Below are 19,700 nucleotides of genomic sequence, written 5' to 3'. Positions count from 1 at the left end.
TGCACACCGGACAGTCCGGTGAATTTTAGCCGTACGCCGTCGGCGAATTCCCGAGAGCGGCCACTTCGCGCCGAGTCAGCCTGGCGCACTGGACACTGTCCGGTGCACCACCGGACAGTCCGGTGTGCCAGACCGAGCTGAGTCTTGGCTGTACCCAGCCAAGCCTTTTTTTCATCTCTTTTCTTCTTCTTTCTGTTTCTAATACTTAGACAAGTATATTAGTACACAAAACCAATGTACTAAGACTTAGAAACATACCTTTGCTCTTGTTTTGCACTTTGTCCATCCATAAGCATGAATTCACATTTAAGCACTTGTGTTGGCACTCAATCACCAAAATACTTAGAAATGGCCCAAGGGCACATTTCCCTTTCAGGCGTAGCGACTAAATATCTAAGAATTCGCTTCACTGCCACTAAGTGACACTCCCTTGGATCGGATTGAAATCTAGCACACATGCATACGCTAAGCATAATATCCGGTCTACTAGCACATAAATAAAGTAAGGACCCTATCATAGACCGGTATGCCTTTTGATCAACGGACTTACCTCCTTTGTTGAGGTCGGTGTGTCCGTCGGTTCCCATTGGAGTCTTTGCGGGTTTGGCGTCCTTCATCCCAAATCGCTTGATCAAGTCTTGTGTGTACTTCGTTTGGGAGATGAAGGTCCCATCCTTGAGTTGCTTCACTTGGAACCCAAGGAAATAGCTTAACTCGCCCATCATCGACATCTCGAATTTTTGAGTCATCACCCTGCTAAACTCTTCACAAGACTTTTGGTTAGTAGACCCAAATATTATGTCATCGACATAAATTTGGCACACAAATAAGTCACCGTCACAAGTCTTAGTGAATAAAGTCAGATCGGCTTTCCCAACCTTGAAAGCATTAGCAATTAAAAAGTCTCTAAGGCATTCATACCATGCTCTTGGGGCTTGCTTAAGTCCATAGAGCGCCTTAGAGAGCTTACATACGTGGTCGGGGTACCATTCATCCTCGAAGCCAGGGGGTTGCTCCACGTATACCTCCTCCTTGATTGGCCCGTTGAGGAAAGCGCTCTTCACATCCATTTGGAACAACCTGAAAGAATGGTGAGCGGCATATGCTAGCAAAATACAAATGGACTCTAGCCAAGCCACAGGAGCAAATGTCTCCTCAAAGTCCAAACCTGCGACTTGGGCATAACCTTTTGCCACAAGTCGAGCCTTGTTCCTCGTCACCACCCCGTGCTCGTCCTGTTTGTTGCGGAACACCCACTTGGTTCCCACAACGTTTTGCTTGGGACGAGGCACTAGTGTCCAAACTTCATTTCTTTTGAAGTTGTTGAGCTCCTCCTGCATGGCCAATACCCAGTCTGGATCTAGCAAGGCCTCTTCTACCTTGAAAGACTCAATAGAAGAGACAAAAGAGTAATGCTCACAAAAATTAACTAGTCTAGAGCGAGTAGTTACTCCCTTGCTAATATCACCCAAAATTTGGTCGACGGGATGATTCCTTTGAATCGTCGCTCGAACTTGGGTTGGAGGTGCCGGTTGTGCTTCTTCCTCCATTACATGATCATCTTGTGCTCCCCCTTGATCACACGCCTCCTCTTGATGAACCTGTTCATCGTCTTGAGTTGGGGGATGCACCATTGTTGAGGAAGAAGGTTGATCTTGCTCCTTTTGTTCCTGTGGTCGCACATCTCCAATCGCCATGGTACGTATTGTGGCCGTTGGAACCTCTTCTTCATCTACATCATCAAGATCAACAACTTGTTCTCTTGGAGAGCCATTAGTCTCATCAAATACAACGTCGCTAGAGACTTCAACCAAACCCGATGATTTGTTGAAGACCCTATACGCCTTTGTATTTGAGTCATAACCTAACAAAAACCCTTCTACAGCTTTGGGAGCAAACTTAGAATTTCTACCTTTCTTCACTAGAATATAACATTTGCTCCCAAATACACGAAAGTAAGACACATTGGGTTTGTTACCGGTTAGAAGCTAATAAGAAGTCTTCTTGAGGAGGCGATGAAGGTAGACCCAGTTTATGGCGTGGCAAGCCGTGCTCACGGCTTCCGTCCAAAACCGTTCGGGCGTCTTGAATTCACCAAGCATCGTCCGTGCCATGGCTAGTAGCGTCCTGTTCTTCCTCTCTACCACACCATTTTGCTGTGGTGTGTAGGGAGCGGAGAACTCGTGCTTGATTCCTTCCTCCTCAAGATACTCCTCCACTTGAAGGTTCTTGAACTCGGACCCATTGTCGCTCCTTATCTTCTTCACTTTGAGCTCAAACTCGTTTTGGGCTCTCCTTAGGAAGCGCTTGAGGGTCCCTTGGGTTTCAGATTTATCCTGCAAAAAGAATACCCAAGTGAAGCGGGAAAAATCATCAACTATAACAAGACCATACTTACTTCCTCCTATGCTTAGATAGGCGACGGGTCCGAAGAGGTCCATATGAAGCAACTCCAAAGGTCTTGATGTGGTCATCACATTTTTGGTATGATGAGAGCTTCCCACCTGTTTACCTGCTTGACACGCTGCACAAGGTCTATCTTTTTCGAAAGTAACATTTGTTAGACCTATCACATGTTCTCCCTTTAGAAGTTTGTGAAGATTCTTCATCCCCACATGTGCTAAGCGGCGATGCCACAGCCAGCCCATGCTAGTCTTAGCAATTAAGCATGCATCTAGACCGACCTCCTCTTTTGCAAAATCAACTAAATAGAGTTTGCCGTCTAGTACACCCTTAAAAGCTAATGAACCATCACTCCTTCTAAAGACAGACACATCTACATTTGTGAATAAGCAGTTATATCCCATATTACAAAGTTGACTCACAGACAACAAGTTATATCCAAGCGACTCAACTAAGAACACATTAGAAATAGAGTGCTCGGATGAAATAGCAATTTTTCCTAACCCTTTCACCTTGCCTTGGTTCCCATCACCGAATATGATTGAATCTTGGGGATCCTTGTTCTTGACGTAGGAAGAGAACATCCTCTTTTCCCCCGTCATATGGTTTGTGCATCCGCTGTCGATAATCCAGCTTGAGCCCCCGGATGCATAAACCTGCAAGGCAAATTTAGGCTTGGATCTTAGGTACCCAACTCATGTTGGGTCCTACAAGGTTAGTTACAATAGTCTTAGGGACCCAAATGCAAGTCTTGTCTCCCTTACATTTGGCCCCTAATTTCCTAGCAATTACCTTCTTATCCTTTTTACAAATAGCAAAGGAAGCATTGCAAGCATAATAAATTGTAGAAGGTTCATTCATTACTTTCCTAGGAACATGAACAATATTTCTTCTAGGCATATGATGAACAACATTTTTCCTAGCCAAATTTCTATCATGCATAATAGAAGAACTAGAAGCAATCATGGCATGAGAATCAAAAGCATCATAACTTCTATAAACATTCCTAGAATGTCTCCTATCATGATACATGAAAGCATGGTTCTTTTGAGCACTACTAGCCATAGGGGCCTTCCCTTTCTCCTTGGCGGAGATGGAAGCCTTATGGCTTGTTAAGTTCTTGACTTCCCTCTTGAAGCCAAGACCATCCTTAATTGAGGGGTGTCTACCAATCGTGTAGGCATCCCTTGCAAATTTTAGTTTGTCAAATTCACTCTTGCTAGTCTTAAGTTGGGCATTAAGACTAGCCACCTCATCATTCAATTTAGAAATAGAAACTAGGTGTTCACTACAGGCATCAACATTAAAATCTTTACACCTATTGCAAACTACAACATGTTCTACACAAGATGTTGATTTATTAGCTATTTCTAATTTAGCACTCAAATCATCATTTATTCTCTTTAAGCTAGAAATAGAGTCATGACATGTAGACAATTCACAAGAAAGCATTTCATTCCTCTTTATTTCTAAAGCAAGGGATTTTTGTGCCTCTACAAACTTATCATGTTCTTCATACAAAAGATCCTCTTGTTTTTCTAATAACCTATTTTTATCATTCAAGGCATCAATTAATTCATTAGTCTTATCAACCTTAGTTCTATCTAGGCCCTTGAATAAACATGAATAGTCTATTTCATCATCGCTAGATTCTCCATCACTTGAGGAAGCGTAAGTACTAGTATCACGAGTGCTTACCTTCTTTTCCCTTGCCATGAGGCAGGTGTGATGCTCGTTGGGGAAGAGGGCCGACTTGTTGAAGGCGGTGGCGGCGAGTCCTTCGTTGTCGGAGTCGGACGACGAACAATCCGAGTCCCACTCCTTTCCAAGGTGTGCCTCGCCCTTAGCCTTCTTGTACGCCTTCTTCTTTTCCCTCTTGTTCCCTTGTTCCTGGTCACTATCATTATCGGGACAGTTAGCGATAAAATGACCAATCTTACCACATTTGAAGCATGAGCGCTTCCCCTTTGTCTTGGTCTTGTTGGGATGCTCCTTGTGACCCCTTAGCGCCATCTTGAAACGCTTAATGATGAGGGCCATCTCTTCCTCATTGAGTCCCGCCGCCTCAACTTGTGCCACCTTGCTAGGTAGCACTTCCTTGCTCCTCGTTGCTTTGAGAGCAACGGTTTGAGGCTCGTGGATTGGGCCGTTCAACGCATCGTCAACGTATCTTGCCTCCTTGATCATCATCCGCCCACTTACAAACTTTCCAAGTATCTCCTCAGGCGTCATCTTGGTGTACCTAGTATTCTTACGAATATTGTTCACAAGATGTGGATCAAGGACAGTAAAAGACCTTAGCATTAGGCGGACGACGTCGTGGTCCGTCCATCGCGTGCTTCCATAGCTCCTTATTTTGTTGATGAGGGTCTTGAGCCGATTGTACATTTGGGTTGGCTCCTCGCCCCTGATCATCGTGAATCTCCCAAGTTCGCCCTCCACCAACTCCATCTTGGTGAGCATGGTGACGTCGTTCCCCTCATGTGAGATTTTGAGGGTGTCCCAAATCTGCTTGGCGTTATCCAAGCCGCTCACCTTATGGTATTCATCCCTGCACAATGAAGCTAGAAGAACAGTAGTAGCTTGTGCATTTTTGTGAATTTGCTCATTAATGAACATGGGACTATCCGTACTATCAAAGTGCATTCCATTTTCCACTATCTCCCATATACTTGGATGGAGAGAGAACAAGTGGCTATGCATTTTGTGACTCCAAAATCTGTAGTCCTCTCCATCAAAGTGGGGGGGGGGGGTTTACCGAGGGGAATGGAAAGCAAATGAGCATTGGAACTTTGTGGAATACAAGAATAATCAAAGGAAAAGTTTGAATTAACCGTCTTCTTTTTCTCGTAGTCGATGTCGTCGTCCTTTTGGGAAGAGGAAGATTCGTCGCTGTCATAGTAGACTATCTCCTTGATGCACCTTGTTTTCTTCTTCCTCCCGTCTTTTCTTTTGTGGCCCGAACCTGAGTCAGTAGGCTTGCCATCCTTTGGATCATTGACGAAGGACTCCTTCTCCTTATCATTGACCACCATCCCCTTGCCCTTAGGATCCATCTCTTCGGGAGATTAGTCCCTTTCTTGAAGAGAACGGCTCCGATACCAATTGAGAGCACCTAGAGGGGGGGTGAATAGGTGATCCTGTAAAAACTTGAAACTTAATCCAACAAAACTTGATTAGGTGTTAGCACAATAAGGCCAAGTGGCTAGAGAGGAGTTCTCTTGTGGGACCCAATAGAAACAGTAAGGACAAGCACAAGAGACACGAGGATTTATCCCGTGGTTCGGCCAAGTACAAAACTTGCCTACTCCACGTTGTAGCGTCCCAACGGACGAGAGTTGCACTCAACTCTTCTCAAGTGATCCAATGATCAACTTGAATACCACGGTGATCTTCTTTGCTTTACTCTTTCCCGTTTGCGAGGAATCTCCACAACTTGGAGTCTCTCGCCCTTACAATAAGAATCGAAATGAAGCACTAGAGTAAGGGAGGGAAGCGACACACTCAAAACCACAGCAAATACGCACACACAAGATCAAGACTTGAGCTCAACACAATATCTCAAGGTTCTCACTAGAACGGAGCTCAAATCACTAAGAATGTTGAACAAGTGCGCAAGAATGAAGTGTGAGTGATCAACAATGCTCAAAGGATGCTTGGTGTTCTCCTCCATGCGCCTAGGGGTCGCTTTTACAGCCCCAAGGCAGCTAGGAGCCGTTGAGAGCATTTCAAGAAGGCAATTTTTGCCTTCTGTCGCCTGGCGCACCGGACACTGTCCGGTGCGGATCTCTTTCCTTATTTGGCGAAGCCGACCGTTGCAGATTCCGAGCCGTTGGCGCACCGGACACTGTCCGGTGCCCCCTTCTGACCGTTGGCTCTGCCACGCGTCGCGTGCGGATTCCGCGTCCGACCGTTGGCCCGGCCGACTGTTGGCTCACCAGACAGTCCGATGCACCACCGGACAGTCTGGTGATTTATAGCCGTACGCCGTTGATCGCTTCCCGAGAGCAGCCAGTTGACAGACGCCGGCCTGGCGCACCGGACACTGTCCGGTGCACCACCGGACAGTCAGGTGCACCCAGACCGAGCTGTCTTTGGCTGAACAAAGCCATCTTTTCCAACTTGATTTCTCCTGTTTCCAGCACTTAGACACAATTCATTAGTCTCCAAAACAATGTACTAAGCCTTAGGAACATACTTTTTTACTTGATTTGCACTTTGTCCATCACTTGGCATAGATTAACATATGTCCACTTGTGTTGGCACTCAATCACCAAAATACTTAGAAATGGCCCAAGGGCACATTTCCCTTTCAGCAGCAACTCCCTGGCTGCAGACAACGCCCCACCATGAGCAACCCCCGACGGAGCCCTGGATGTCTGCGCGGGCGTGTGCTGCTGCGCAGTGTGCATAGCAGCAGCACCAGGCGCAGGGCGGTAAGAGCCCCGTGGCACAAAAGATGCTGCCCCTTCCTCCATCAGGAAGTCCTCAGGAGACAAGCCGCGGTGCTCGACGATCTGAACCATCGTGTCGAGCAAGAAAAACAGGCGAAAAAACCTAAAGCCAACCCCCTACCTGGCGCGCCAAATGTCGGTGGGGAAATCCATCGGCCGGGTGGCGGAACGCATCCGCCCTAATCCTAAGATGAGGAGGGGGCCTAAGCAGTTGCCTGTTTGGTGAATTCGGGATGAACATAGGAAGACATGAGGGATTATAGTGGTTCAGGCTGCCAGGGCGTAATACCCTACCTCCACTGTGTAAGTAGTATTGAGCGTGTAAATTGAGTCTGTTCCTTGTAACGCTGTGTGCCTTCCCTTTTATAGTTTAAGGGAGGCACATACAAGGATGCTGAGCCCCGACATGCGGGCCTAGGAGTATAATGGAAGAAATACATTATGTGGATAACTAATGCTAACAGAGTAACGCATGAGTAATCAGCGGGAGTCATGATGTCCGTAGTCCATGCTGCATTGATGGGCAATTACCGTACGAGTAATGGTGAGTCATTGCCCTCGATGTGGTAACATGTGAGTAACTGCACGGCCCACGTATCGTGGACTGAGCACGCCGCCTATCAGTGGAATGAACAGGCGCACGTCTTATCCATAATCAATACGATGGCGCGCGTAGCCCAGAGGCATCGTGTCAGGTTTCGCCCGTTGGCTTATGCCGCATGCAGTATGCCACATGGCAGCATCGGGTCTCCGCCTGAGCGGGGAGCAGGAGTGTATGCGGATAGGTCTGGATCACACGAGACCAGGTCTGGACATGTGTCAGCTTTGGACCCCCGCCTGGGCCCTAATTAAGGCCCGGGTGTGTTCTGTCCTGGAACCTTGGGATCCTACTGTGGGCGGCCCGGACCCCATGCGGGGGGGGTCCGGATCCCATTCTAGGGGTCCGGTCCGTACACGTGGGGGGTCCTGGACCAACTTTGAGGTCCGGACTGTATATCCAGGGGTCCGGCACTTTCCCATGGGGGGTTCGGACTCACTGTTGATGCCTTGGAGTATATCACTTTCTCTAGACACGTGGTGGCCCCGGAGCCACCCACGTGGTGGGGTCAGGTGATGTTGCTGGCCCAGAGTAGTCGCCCGAGGCTGGGGCGAGTCATGGCCTGGTCCCACGTACAGCTCCTTTACCACGCGACTAAAGATAGTCGCGTGGGTACTGCGTCTTCATACAGTAGTAAGGGGTACACTAGTTTCAGGGTACCGACAGCCCTCCTCCCATACAACCCTACCACAAAAAAAACTCTAATGGCGGGAAGCTGTCTTCTCCTCCCTTCCAAAAGACGAAAGGCTGCAAGCCCAGGTACGTACAGGAATGGGCCGCTCCTCGCGTTGGCAGTTGGCGTGGATGGACATCCGAAGTCGAGCCGACCCAGGTCGTGAAGGGGGGCCGTGTTGAAAAAGAAGATAGCCCGGTCAGCTTGGCATTCACCTCGTCTCGCGCAGGTAACATATCCTCTCTCTCGTCGCAGTTCTCCCCCTTCCCCACTTCGGTGCCACAGAGAAAATTGCTAGGGTTTCCCTATGACCTAGTTGGAGGTCGCCCCTCCCCCACCTTGCCGCTTTCCTCTCTGCGCTCTGGCGGCTGCCTACCAAAGTGAAATCTAGTTTCTGTGGGGGTTGGAGATATGCCCCTATCCGTCCTCTTCCCTCTTCTGATCCATGACCGAGAGTAGGGATTGGTTTCCAAATCCCTAGAGACTTGGATGTAATGGAATCAAAAGGGAAGAACACGAAGTGGGACCGCCCAAACCCTAAGTCGCAGAGACAAAACTCACCTCCCTGGGGAAGACACTAAAACTTAAGTTGGCGTTTGAGACCCCCTCAAGTGAAGACAGAGATCAAGAATGATTCTCAGATCTCATCGTCGGGAGAGGGTGTTGATCCAGGTAACAAGAATCATTCTACACCTCCTGTTGCCATGGATCTAGATCTTGGTCGTCGTCTTTTTTGTCAAAAATGTGGTGATGAAGGGCATCACGCCAGGGAATGCTTCAAACCTCTTTGGTGTGAGATTTGTAGGAAAGAGACTCATGTCATTGCTAAATGTGTTTGGCCTAAGCAAGCAAACCTACTATGCCTATTGTGGGTATGGCGACCGATGGATTAGGGATTTATGCTTCTTAGTTTGCTAAAAATGCTGCAAAAACCTAGAAAAAGTTTTTTAGACTTGGTGAAAGTGATTGAGGGTGAGGTTAGGTGTGAAGATCTAGAACATGATTTTAGCTTCCATTTTCCATGGGGTAGAACTTGGAAGCCACCAAATGTCCTTCTGGTTTTTTAATGCAGTTTCCTTCTCAAGAAAGACTGGATGAGGTTGTTAACTTTCTAGAATTAAAAATGAAAATATCTGGAGTTAAAATCAGTGTTATACCTTGGTCTTCTCAAGCGAAAGCCAAGTCTAGACTTCATACTACTTGGGTTGTTGCTGAAAATGTTCCAGAGGAATTGCTTAATTACTAGGCTATATGTGAACTTGGCTCAACAATTGGGGTTGTTGAGGAAATAGATCTGAATTCCCTTGAATCTAAAGATATGGTTAGGTTTAAAGTTCATGTCAAAAGTATTGATATGATTCCAGAAGTTATAGAAGTTGGGGTGAAACCTTATTTGTATGACATATTCTACAAAGTAGAGAATATTGATGCAGAAGGATGGAATGATGATTCTGTCAGCTTGGAAAAAAGGGCCTCTGTTGATGTTCATAGATCTGGAAAAACAGTGATGGAGAAAAGTGGGAAAAAGCAAAAAAATGAAGATTTTGTGACAGAGGAAAATGATATGATCATCGAATATCATTCTGGATTGACTTCTAAAATGATTGGGTCCTTGATCACTTCTGGAAAATCTGATAAATTATCAGATGTGGCAAAGGATGGTGGTGAAAAAGAAGGTAGTGAAGGGGATGAGGATTTTAACGAAAGTGAAGATGATTTACTCAGTTCTCAAGAACTTGATGTGCTGGTCAAAGATATGGGAATGGATGTCATAAACTCTCAGGATGAAATGCTGAATGAAAAGGTGGATTCAGAAAAGATAGATGGGATTGCAGATGAAAAAAATAAGAAAAACTAAGGAAAAGGAGCTGATATAATGGAAGGAACTAGAAAAAGCACCAGACCGGGGCGAATGAAGACATTAAGATAACAGAAAAAGCTATATCAAGGGCGGCGGCTAAAGATGCTTTTCTAAACAAAGGTACGTCATCCAATCCTTTTTCTGTTTTGAATTCTAATGATGATACGTTAATTGAAATTGCTGATTTGCTTAATGTTAGTCTAGGAAAGAATAAGGAGAAAATTAAGTTGAACCTTGATGAAATTAAAATGGTTGAAATTGAAAGGTCTATTATTTGTGATTCCAATTCTAATCTTGAAAAAGAAATGAACATTTCTGATGCTGAAAATGAATATGAGATTGCTGCTTCTATAGATAAAATGGTTCAGGAGTTATTGGATAGTGAATCTGATAAAGAAAAAATGATGGTTCACAATAGGAAAAAGGATATGAGAAGAGAAAAAATATTCTCTGAGAAAAAAGAAAAAGAACTCTCCAAATGTTAGGTGCACACCAAATAAAAGGAGGTTCAATAGAAAAGAGGTTGTAGATCTAATAGTTCCATAATGATAGGAGTCATTTGGAATTGATAGGGGCTGGTAAAAGCGAGAAAGTTTGAGTTTCTGCAGGAACTCATTACAAAATACAAAGTGGACTTTATTGGTCTTCAAGAGACCAAGAAGAAGAATTTTGAGCAAAGCTGGTTTGAGGCTTTGAATCCCCAAAAAAAATTCACTTGGATTTCCTCCCCCCTAAGGGTAGATCTGGTTGGCTTTTGGTTGGGTTTAATACATATATTTTTGATATTATTAGTCAGGACATAAGTGAGTTTATGATTACTTGTTTGATCCATCATAAATTTAAAAATATTTCATGGAATTTCATTAACGTCTATGGTGCGGTCCATATTGAAAATAAAGACAAATTTCTTTGTGAGTTCTCTTCTATTTGTTCAAAATGCAAAGGCCCGACCATCTTTGGTGGTGATTTTAATGTCATTGGAACCAATGAAGAGAAAAACAAACCTGGTATTTTGAGTAAATGGAGTAATCTCTTCAACTCAATCATAGAAATGTATGGTCTTATTGAGTTTGACCTTTCTGATAGGCTTTACACCTGGTCAAATAATAGAGGTAACCCCACTTTTGAAAAACTGGATAGGTTTTTGGTAAACCCAGAATGGGATTTACTTTTTCATAATGCCATGGTAAGAGGTCTTGATAGATCTCTCTCTAATCATGTGCCTCTCCTTCTTCAAACTGAGGAAAAAAAGTGTTCTCATGAGTTCAGATATGAACTCAGCTGGAAATTAAGACCAGGTTTTAGAGACATTGTGGTCAATAACTGGTCTCTTCAAGTTAGAAGTAAAAAAAGTATTGATGTTTGGAAAGAAAAAAATTAAAATATTGAAGAAAGTTCTTAAAGGTTGGAATATTAATGAAGAAGGAAAAAAGGAGGGAAATAAATATTTTGAAACAAGATATAAACAGATTGGATATTCAAAATGAGACTGGTACTCTTTCTAAAAAGGATAAAGAAGATAAGTTGGAATATGAATTTCAACTTAAAAAATTACTTTCTGAAGAAGAAACAAAAATAAAGTAAATTGCCAGAGAAAAAATATCATTGCCGGTGATGAGAATACTAAATATTTTCATCTAAAAGCAAATGGCAGTAGAAGACGTTTGAGAATTCATGCTCTGTATGTAATGATAGACTCGTTGAGAATGAGGACGAGATCAATAAGCTTGCCACTGATTACTATAAGGATCTTTTTGGGCCCTCAAATATTTCGACCATTCATATGAATGATATGAATATGAAAAAACTTAGTTATTAAGACAGAGAGTCCCTTACTACTCCTTTTAGTTTTGAAGAGATCCACAAGGTTGTTTTTGACCTTAAGCATAATAGTGCCCCAGGTCCTGATGGTCTTCCAGCTGAATGTTTTCAGGATTTTTGGGACATTATTAAAAAAAGAAATTAGGAACATGTGTGATGACTTCAATAAAGGAATTTTGGACATTGAAAGACTCAATTATGGACTGATCACTTTAATTCCTAAAGTGGATATTGCTATGGAAATTAAAAAGTTTAGACCTATATGTTTATTGAATGTTTGTTACAAAATAATTACCAAAACCCCGAATAATAGGTTATCTACTTGCATTCACAAAATCATTAGTGAAAATCAATTTGGTTTTGTCAAAGGGAAATATATTTTGGACTGTGTTGTAGCTTTGCATGAGATAGTCCATGAAGTTAAAAGGAAAAAAGCAAAATGGGATTATTCTCAAAATTGACTTTGAGAAGGCTTATGACAAAGTTAATTGGCATTTTTATATAGTATGGTCCAGCAGAAGGGCTTTGGAGACAAATGGGGAGATTGGGTGATGAAAACGGTGAAAGGAGGGAAGATTGCCATTAGAACTAATGGTATGATTGGTCCTTTTTTTTCCTACTCATAAAGGGGTTAGAAAGGGTGACCCTTTTTTGCCTTTATTGTTTAACATTGCAGCTGATGGCCTTGCATGTCTCATTGAAAAAGCACAAGAAATGAAACTTATTGCAGGATTAATTCCCCATATTATAAAAATGGTTGTGTGTATCTTCAATATGCTGATGATACAATTCTGTTACTTCAAGATAACCTTGATTTCGCAAGGAACCTAAAATTTATTCTGATTCTTTTTGAAAAAATGTCTGGTCTTAAGATTAATTTTTAAAAAAGCAAGGTTTATTGTTTTAATAATGCTAGTAATAATAAGGATGCTTACGTAGAGATTTTTACTTGTCCAATTAAAAACCTTCCCATGAGCTATCTTGGAGTGCCTATTGATCATAAAACGTTGAGTATTTCTCAGTGGGCTAAGCCTGAAGAGAAATTTGAAAAAAAATTGGGTGTTTGGCAAGGAAGATATCTGAGTCTTGGAGGGAGATTGACTCTTATTAATAGCAATTCCCCTTTACATGCTTTCTTTGTATTTGGCACCATCTTCTGTTTTGAAGAAGATGGATATCTTTAGAAGGAAATTACTGTGGTATGGCGGAAACAATAAAAAAATATCATCTGGCAAATTGGGATTCTGTTTGCACGACTAAAGATAAGGGGGGCTTGGCATCTTAAATCTAAGATGTATGAATATAAGCCTTCTTACTAAATGGTTATGGAAACATGAAAAGGAAGAGGGTCTTTGGCAAACAATTGTTAATAAAAAATACATGAAAGGCAAGCCCTTATGTATTTTAAGGAAAAAGCAAGGGGACTCTCAATTCTGGCGAGGTCTACTTGATTGTAAGGATACGTATCGCAATAATAGAAAAATGGAAATTGGGAATGGTCACTCTACCATATTTGCTGTGGCGATGTCCCTTTGTCAATAAAATATAAGAGATTGTTTGAGCTATCTCTTAATAAAGAGATAAATGTGAATTAGGCTTTGAGTGGTAACTGTAATTCATTAACCTTTAGAAGAAGGTTATTTGGAGAAGGGCTAAACAATTGGAAGATTTGAAAAATAATTATGAAGTGTACTGGCTTACGAATGACAAGCCTTCATGGTTGTTGGATAAGAAAGGATACTCGGTGAAGTCGATGTATAAAAATTTTAAACATGATATGGCCAGAACTCCATATTGGTTTATTTGGAAGGCAAAAATTCTCAGAGAATTAAAGTTTTTCTTTGGCTGATCCTAAAAGATAAGATCTTATCAAAAGAAAACTTAAGTAAAAGAAACTGACAAGGTAATGCAAAGTGTGATTGGTGTGGCTGCCTTGAAACAACTAAACATATTTTTTATGATTGTCAGGTGGCTTCTTACACTTGGAAGGTGATTCAGATAGTTTTAGTTTCTATATCCCTTCCCAAGAATTCTAATGATATGTTTGGGAAGTGGTTATGTAGCTTCAAAGTTCACGAAAGAAATTTGATCACTATTGGTTGTAGTGTTGTGCTTTGGTCTCTTTGGAAAACTAGAAACGACTACTGTTTTAACAGCATCAATCTCTCTAATGCTGCTAACATTTTGCTTCTTTGCTATTCTTGGTTGGATGCTTGGGCTATTCTCTAGAAAGAAACATAAAAAAAGATCCTATTGGAAAGAAGCTTCTGTCTCAGAAAAATGGCTAAAGAGATTTTTAACCGAAGATTTGGTTGGGCGCCGGTGGACAAGCGTTTATGCAACTAATGTCTTTGTGCGATGAATGAATGTTTCTGATGTCTGCTAGCTTGTTCCCTGCCAGATATTGTTTTCAGTCTTTTGTTCACCATGGTCTTAGAATTTCTGGTTGTAAAAATAGATGGGCTTTACCAAAAACTTTTGGCAGTTGTCGGCTTTCTATGGGCGAAGGTTTATGTCTGTGGAGTTTGATTGGTAGTTTGAGACCTTTTAGATCCAAAACTGTTCTGGATGGTTAGTTTGTGTTTTTAGCCTAATGGGCTAAGTCTTGTAATAAGTAGTTGTTTCCTTGGAGTCTGTCGAACTTTTTTCCTATTTCGTAATTGAAAGGGAGATAGGGTTTAACATTTTCCTATAAATGATTTTGGTGGTTGAATACCCAACACAAATAATTGGACTAACTAGTTTGCTCTAGATTATATATTCTACAGGTGCTAAAGGTTCAAAACAAACCAATAAAAAGATCAAGTTAGGGTTCAAAAGAAAGGAGCAAAAGAAACCGAAGAGCACCCTGGTCTGGCGCACCGGACTGTCCGGTGTGCCACCAGACAGTGTCCGATGCCCCAGGGCTGTACCACTCCAAACTCTTCACCTTCGAGTTTTTGAGGCCGCGCTCCGCTATAATTCACCAGACTGTCCGGTGCTCTAGCGGAGCAAAGGCTAGTCAACACAACGGTCGACTGCAACGGTCGCCTGCAAGCTACAGTGCGCGGACAGTTCGCGCAGAAGTCTGAGCAGCCGCCAGAAGGCACACCGGACAGTGCACAGTACCTGTCCGGTGCGGCACCAGACTGTCCGGTGCCACTAGAAGACAAAGCTCCAATAGTCAAAACCGTCAGAACCCTAACGGTTGGGTGACGTGGCTGGCGCACCGGACTGTCCGGTGCGCCCATCGACAGCAGCCTGCCCCAACGGTTGAATTGGTGGGTGGGGGCTATAAATACCCCCAACCACCTCCACTCCAACCATCCAAGCATTCATCACACTCTATTCAATACAAGAGCAAAACACAACACTCCAAGACACAAAACAATGCCTTCGATCCGATCAAAGTCCCTAAATCAATTCTAGTCTTTAGGACTTGTGAAAGGATCATTCGTGTGTTTCTTTGTTGCTCTTGTTGCTTGGTTGGCTTTCTTCTTCCTCATTCTTGTTCTCAAGACACTTGTAATCAAAGCAAGAGATACCAAGTGTGTGGTGGTCCTTGTGAGGGTCTAAGTGACCTAATTGATTAAGGAGAAAGCTCACTCGGTCTAAATGACCGTTTGAGAGAGAGAAAGGGTTTAAAGAGACCTGGTCTTTGTGACCACCTCAACGGGGACTAGGTTCTTTGGAACCGGGTAAAACAAATCACCGTGTCATCCGCTTTATTTTCTTGGTTGATTTGTTTTCCCCTCTCTCCCGGACTCGAATTTTATTCTAACGCTAACCCTGGCTTGTAGTGTGTTTAAAGTTGTAAATTTCAGTTTCTGCCTATCCACCCCCTCTAGGCGACTTTCAATTGGTATCAGAGGTGGTGCTTCATTAGAGTCTAACAACTCAAAGTGATGTCGGGAGGCTCCGTCAAGAGGGAGATGGAAACCGGTGAGAAGGCTACAAGCCACGAGAAGGCTCCATCAAGGGAGTCCAGCCACAAGCATAAGGAGGAATCCTCTTCCTCCATCAAGTCACAATGGAGAGGTGACAAGAAGAAGATGATGAAGAAAGTTGTCTACTACGAGATCGATTCTTCATCACCCTCCAACTCCGGCTCCAAATCATCGTCCATCACTTCTAAGCGCCATGAGTGTAAGAAGTATAGTAAGATGCCTCTCTGCTATCCTCGCATTTCTAAACACACTCCATTACTTTTCGTTCCCCTAGGCAAACCACCATCTTTTGATGGTGAGGATTATTGTATGTGGAGTGATAAAATAAGGCATCACCTAACCTCACTCCATAAAAGCATATGGGATATTGTTGAGTATGGAGCGCATGTACCGAAGGTAGGGGACAAGGACTATGATTCGGATGAGGCCGACCAAATTCGGCACTTTAACTCCCAAGCCACAACTATACTCCTCGCTTCCTTGTGTCGAGAGGAGTATAATAAGGTGCAAGGGTTAAAGACGGCTGTCGGAGAGGGAATTCTCCGGCCGGGTGGCGGAGTGCACCCGCCCTAAATCCTAAGATGAGGAAGGGGCTTAAGAGTTTTGCTTGTCTTGCTAAGCAAACATTAAACACATGAACACGCGAGAGTTTAGAGTGGTTCAGGCCGCTGGAGCGTAACACCCTACTCCACTGTATGTTGGATTGCTGTGGAAGCTTGAGAATTGAGCGTCTAAGTTGAGTCTGTGTTGTAACGTCGCATGCCTCCCCTTTTATAGCTAAAGGGGGACATGTACAAGAGTACTGAGCCCTGACATGTGGGCCTAGGAACACGACAGATGTAGCTACTAATACTTGCTGCTGGAGCGATCTTCTTGCGCCCTGACACCCAAGATCTGTATCGCCTCGGCGTGCAGGGGAAGCTTCTCGTATAAGGGATGAGTACAGTGCACCGCGCAGCACGGGCGCACTGTTTCGGCAATGGACTGGACATGTGCACCGTCTGGAGGGTGGCCCTGGCACCGCCTGCTAGTGGAATGGACAGGACACAATAAATGTCGTGGGGGCACATCGTCCGTCAAAAGGGTGACAGGCGGCGTGTCCTCTCCGCAATAAATGCGAGGGCCGCGCGGCCCAGAGCCCTTACGTCATGCTCCGCCCGCTGGCCTACGTCACGGATAATAAGCCATGTGGCAGTATTAGACCCTCGACCGAGTGGGGAGCGGAGGTGCTCCGGATAGAGCCTGGACACGCGTCAATACCGGACCCATGCCTAGGTTACGACACTTCCTCTCCCGGGACCTTGTTATGGGTGGTCCGGAGCCCACTTGATGGGGTCCGAACCCTATCCAATGGCTCCGGGCTGCTTTACTTCGGGGGTCTGGGTTGTGCGCATAGGGGTCCTGCGCTTTCTAGGCCTGACGGCGTCATCTCCGAGAACGCCACCTTAACTGCTCACGAGGTACCCCTGGGGCTGTTCTCCGCGCGGTTAAGGGTAGCCGTGTAGGCATCGTGCCTTTATACCGTAGTAAGGGGTATCCCTAATCTAGGGTACCGACAGTGGCCCCCGGGCCCGCCTCAGGGGAGGATGCGAGCCTGCAGGTGGGGCCAGAGTTTGACTGGCGATCGGCTCGCTGCTCCTGCGCACCCGTTGATGCAGTTATTGTCGGCCGCCTATGGTCACGCCGACTGCCACGCCTGCCCCCGCGTCTGACTGGCCCATGAGCTTCGTATTTAATGTCTTTGTTGGGCCATGTGCGGGGTGCCTCGAGTCGCTGCATCGGTTTTGAAAATTTATCTCCTTAGCCTTCTGCGACGGCCTCGAGAAGGCGTGGTATTGGCGCGAGCAGCGGTGCAACTTTCCTGCACCCAGGAACCGGTGCGCTAGATGTATGACATGTGGGCCCGGGCCCCCATGCCAGAGGTTGGACCACCGGTTGCAGCAAAGCTGAGGGGGCGTGCAATCGCGGGGCGGTTGCATGCTCCTTGTGCGGCGGTTCGCCTCCTTGACCGCTGGTTGTGGTGAAGATGGAAGGGTGAATAACCGCAGGACGGTTGCACGCTCCCTGTACGACGATTCACCTTCTTCGCGCTTCGGGCCAGCTTGTACGACATGTGAGGCCTGGCCCCCATGTCATAGAATGGGAACCCTGGCGCACGTCGGGGGAGACCTTGCCCATGACGCTTCGGGGCATGAGCGGGGAAATCTGCCTTTAAAAAGGAGTTCATCCCTCGGGCAGTAGCCATGCCTCGCCTTTCTTGCATTCACCACGCCCTTCCGCCCTCCGTGCCTCTGGATGGGGCACACCGGTGTTCGCTGGAGGGATCTGTGTCAGGGCCACCCCCCCAGCGGTCTCACCGCCGGGGAGCTCGCGCTTTTTGTTTCCTGCGCGGCGGTGCTGTCGATCTTGTCTTCTTCTTGTTGCTGTTGGAGGAGTGCGACCCCATGGGGGTTGGCGCTCTTCTGCCATCACTTAGCTTCAAGGATTTTCATCATGCAGCCCGGCTGCAATCTCCCGCTAGTGGTCATCTACAAGGATGACCACCATCCTCGTGGTGGAGAGAAGCGATCCGGGCTACGGCCTCCCCCCTGCCCTCAGCCTCAAGGATGTTCATCATCCTCACTGGGGGTGGAAGGCGAGCCGAGTTGGGGTCCTGCCTTCCGCATGGGCTGGTGACCCGCTTCTTCCTCCAGCATTTGGAGGAGAAGGATGTTCACCAGCCTTGCGGAGGAGGCGAACTTCGGCTACGCGGGGCTGGCCGGCCGCAAGCGCCGTCAGCTGCAGCGTGTCTGGCTCCTTGGCTTGGATGGCTTTGGTGCCGCCTCCAGCGCCGCCTGTCGCTGCCAAGCGGGGCGCGTCTGTTCGTCCACCGCACGGGCGACAGTCACGCCGTGCGCAGGTCTGTCGTATCCATGGTGAACTGCTCCGACACTGCCCAGGGGGCCGTACAAGACATCGCACGCCGTGGGGGTGGTGGTCGCGTTCTTGGATGGTCTTGTCCTCACCCCCGTAGGAGGACAGGAGCGAGGACCTTTCTGCACGCGCTGAGGCGGCCGCCGTCGCCAGTAAGCCATCGGTGCAGAGGTGGTCGCCTCCGCTGGCGAACCGCTCGGAGCTAGCTACCCACGCGGCCCTACTGGTGTGGAGGTAGTTCATACCTGTAGAGTAGAGATGGAGCTAGGACTCCGCTTGAAAGTGGATGTAATACTTTTGCTTTTGTAAGGTACTTTTGAGTACTATTTATCAAGCAGTATTAGCACTTATCTGTGTACCACTTGTCCCTGTTGTATGTGGTGTAACCGATTCTTCCTTGGTACCTGGCCCCTTGGGACGTAGGCTCGATTTGTCGAGGCTGCAGACCAGCATACCTAAGAAAGAGTTGGCGATGGCCCCCAGGAGGTAGCCTCGACTGGGACCTGGGCCTACACACAGCTTCGGCTAGGGAGCATTAGTAGTACACCCATAGGACCCGCCATCTGACACTAGCCATCCTTTGATATATGCTCGGGACCTGCAGGGTCTAGTCTGGGAGGCCAAGTTGTGCGTCCGGACCCCCTGGATGGTGGTTCTAGGTACTAGGACACCCGTCGCAGAGTGGTGGAGCGTGCACACCCACGGTACAGAACCAGGCTGAGCGGCTACACGGGCTTCGGACCACCCTAGGAGACAAGTGTCCATTCTCTAGTTCCGGACCCTAGGTTGCCGGACCCACAGGACTTATAGCTCCAAATACTAGGGTACCCATCACGTAGTGGTGGAGTGTGCAGGCTTTCGGGTACGGGACCAGGCTAAGCGGCCACACAGGCTCCGGACCACCCCATGGAACGGGCTCCCGTTCTCTAGAACCGGCTCCCAGGCTGTCGGGCCCTCCTGCTTTCGCAGAGAGGTCCTAAATTGCAAGTCTGGTCGTTCAATTCAGATGTCATTATGTCTGATAAAAAGGGAACTGTTTGGGTGGGTTAGA

This window comes from Zea mays, chromosome 7 (genome assembly GCF_902167145.1).
Source record: "Zea mays cultivar B73 chromosome 7, Zm-B73-REFERENCE-NAM-5.0, whole genome shotgun sequence".
Classification (NCBI taxonomy): Eukaryota; Viridiplantae; Streptophyta; class Magnoliopsida; order Poales; family Poaceae; genus Zea; species Zea mays.
The sequence above is the reverse complement of the archived record's forward strand: the minus strand, read 5'-3'. Positions refer to the sequence as shown.